This window comes from Macrotis lagotis, chromosome 1 (genome assembly GCF_037893015.1).
Source record: "Macrotis lagotis isolate mMagLag1 chromosome 1, bilby.v1.9.chrom.fasta, whole genome shotgun sequence".
Lineage (NCBI taxonomy): Eukaryota > Metazoa > Chordata > Mammalia > Peramelemorphia > Peramelidae > Macrotis > Macrotis lagotis.
In genome coordinates, this window is record NC_133658.1 from 841,406,601 (window position 1) to 841,410,150 (window position 3,550).

A 3,550-nucleotide genomic window follows, 5' to 3' on the forward strand; every position below is an offset into this window, starting at 1 on the left:
GAAGTTGCCAGATAGAGAGAAAAAGATAAATTATTTATTTATTTTTTAAAAATCACATCTCAGTCTTGCTTATGGGTCCATCCTAAACCTATTTCCCTTTACTTTATAGGCCTAAGCTCCCCCGCCAACACACACACACACACACACACACACACACACACACACCATCTATCTCACTGCCCCAGGAAGGCTATATTTCTCTAACCATCTTAGTGAAAATCACTACCTCTCCTGTCCATCCCAAAGCAGCCTCTATCTACCCTTGCCAAGTTTGTTTTCCTCATGACAATTTGGCCTATCTGAAATTTGGACACTTTACTATCAGGGATTCAAGCTTTTAAATTTTCTTCAAGGGCAAACCCAAGTTTCTCTGTGTCCACTCAACTTTAGCTAGTCTTTTTTAGCATTACCATCTAATTAACTAATTAGTTCATATCTCTTCTCTCCTTAGATACCTCTTTTGTCTATTTCTACTGGCCTATGTTCTAGGGATTAAAAACCAACATGCTCTCAGGTTTAAAAGTCAATGATAAAAAATTTATGGGGAGATGGCTTTGGGAGATAGTGGCAATAAGAAAGCAGCAAGCCAATTAAAAATTAAAGTAGAAACAAGTTAATAAGGAGTGCAGCACTCAATAAGCATGGGCTCAAAGTGTCATACCAAATGTTTCTATGGGAGAATAATCAGGGGAGGTTGCATTGCTAAAGACTGAGGTAATTTTGCAAAAAAATTGATGAGTTATTTTAGCAGAAGCTAAGGGAAGATTCCATGGAAGGGTTGTCGAGATGGGGTACTATTTCACAAAAATGGAAGTATGAACCTGTCTTTTTTCCAGGAGAAGCTTGTTCTGAGAAGGCATCACAGAGAGGCTTCAGTTGGGAATGGTACCATTGAATGAATCACCTTCAGATCTGCCTATCCTATCCTTCACTTCATCAAGGCATTGGCTGTGGACATAATTCTGTTGAAGACATACTGGTATAAATTCTCTCCCAAATTTCTTTCAAAAAACTTCATGTCTATGATCTTTCCCAGGACTTATTTTCCCATTTGTCTTCTTCCCTTGGTGTCTCTGGGCTAATAGATAAATTGATAGATGGATCTATAGAAAGATATTGAGAGAGAAAACTTTGAGTCACATGTAAAAATACCTGGGAGAAAAGGGATCACATTAATCACTTGGGATGGGTTTGAAATTTATGACTTTCCAACTGTGAAGTGATCCTGAGTTGTAACCATGACTATGTATAAGGAAAACCTGTGACAGTTTTCTTGTGCCTATCCCAGCCTGTCAGTGCATGTATAGAATTCCACAGCTCATACCCTCCAATTAACTGTGACTACTGCCTATGTACCATTGAAGTCTTATACCACTAGTCAGCAGAATGATGTACACAAGAACAGCCCCCCTTTAAATCAGGGTGGAATTCCCATCAACATTTTGATGTCAGGGATATGATCTATAGGATCGTAGAACACTTGATCACTTTTGATCCTTCTCTACTTTGATCTTTTTAGAAGTATCATATGTGGAAAATCATGATTTGTTATTATTTCCTTTCAAGTATTTAAAGTACAAATGTGGTACAGATATTGGAATTATTCTTCCTAAACTCAGAGGAGAGAATTTGGAGCTATGGATGGAAATTACAAAGGCAGATTTCAATCTGATGTAATGAAAAGCTTGCTAGCAATAAGGACTCTAAAAGTAGAAGAAGATGCTTCCTCTCACTGGAGATTTTCAGTTGGAGGTTATATAACCATTTTTCTCACATATAATAGAGATCATTCTTTATATGGGACAAGTTGGACTAGATGACTCCTGAGGTTTATTTCAGCTCTGAGTTACGCAAATTTTGAAAAATTATTTTTACTTTGTCTACAGAGTAGAAATCTCTTCAAATCAGACCTCTAACATCATACCCTGTGCTCTGGATGTCAATTCTAGTTATTCTAGATCTTTGCTTATAGGTTTCCCTGGCCTAGAGTAGGCTTACTACTGGATCTCTATTCCTATGTTCTCTATATACCTGGCTGCCATTCTGGGCAATGCCACAATCCTCCACCTTGTCTGCACCAATCCCTCCCTGCACCAGCCAATGCATTACTTCCTTGCAATGCTGGCAAGTACAGACTCAGGCCTGTGTGTGTCTACCATGCCCACAGTACTGGGGGGTTTGTGGCTTGATATCCATGGCATCCACCTCTATACCTGTGTCCTCCAAGTCCATGTTGTCCACTGCTTCTCCTTCATGGAATCAGCCATGCTCTTTACCATGGTCTATGACCACTTTGCTGCCATCACCAATCCACTGAGGCATGCCACCATACTCACCAGCAGTGGGTGGTGAAGATCACAGTGGAACTAAGATTGAGGAACACAATCTTTACCATCCTCCAATCACATGCTCACTCTGGCTCACCTACTGTTATAATAATATACTCTCCCACTCTTACTGCCTGCACCAGGATATGATCCACCTCTCCTGCTCCAATACCAGATTCAACAGCCTCTATGCTTTGATAGTTGACTTGCTTTCCTTAGGATCAGATTTCCTTTTCATCCTAATTTCCTTTGTCATGATCTTTCACTCTGTTTTAACCATTGCTTCCCATAAGGAGCAACTTGAAGTCCTCAACACATGTGTGTCCCACATTGTAACTGTTCTGTGCTTCTATGTCCCAGTGCTGGGTCTGTTGATGATAAGGACTTGTTTGAGCTGAAGAGATTCTATAATCATCTGAACCCTCCCAGAAAGATGATCCTGATTATATTCCTATGAATCTGTTGAGTTTTGATGCTGTAAATTACAGGATTCATATGAGGTGGAAGAGGGTGTATACATTACCCATCACAATGTGTATGATGTATGAGGAATTCCTGGCAAACTGGTGCACAATCAACAATAATTCAGAGCAGCCGAGCTCCCTCTAACCCTACCCTTCCAAATTTAACTGGCTCACTTTTCTTTTTCCTTCCTCCTAATTTTGCCACTACTGGTTCCCTATTTATCAATTCATGTCTGCTCAGAAAACATTAACTCAATTTATTGTCAATTGTGGAAAAACATACCTATAAAGGAATGTCTACCATGATACAAACAACTCAAATTAGTTATAGAAGCTATTACAGGTACAAACAGAAATCTTTAAAGCAAACCCAAAAAATTATATAACTTTAGATATGGAAGGGACTTCAGTGGCCATATAGCATACCTCATATCTTGAAAATATAAAAGGAAAGACAGCAGATTATCTCCCCATAAATCTTTCTACTTTTTGATAGTTCTGATTATGAAGAAGTTTTTCCTAACTTTAAACAGACTTTTAGCCATTTCTTCTGATTCTGTTTTGTGGGACCAAATAAAATGAGTCAAATTGCTATTCCAGGTGACTTCCAAATACATGAAGTCAGTTTTTATATTTGTGACTTTGCCTTAAAAAATGGGAATAGTAGAGAAGGCAACAATCTGGATAATATGAGCTATCAATTTGGGACCAAGCCAGCAACATCTATTGCCATATCTTTCACAAAGTCTTTCCTGATGA

At 38.8% G+C, this 3,550-nt stretch overlaps 1 pseudogene; it reads left to right on the forward strand.

The window, feature by feature from the left end:
* Positions 1-786: 786 nt before the first annotated feature.
* On the forward strand, positions 787-2,725 carry LOC141507818 (olfactory receptor 51V1-like; annotated as a pseudogene).
* Positions 2,726-3,550: the final 825 nt, after the last annotated feature.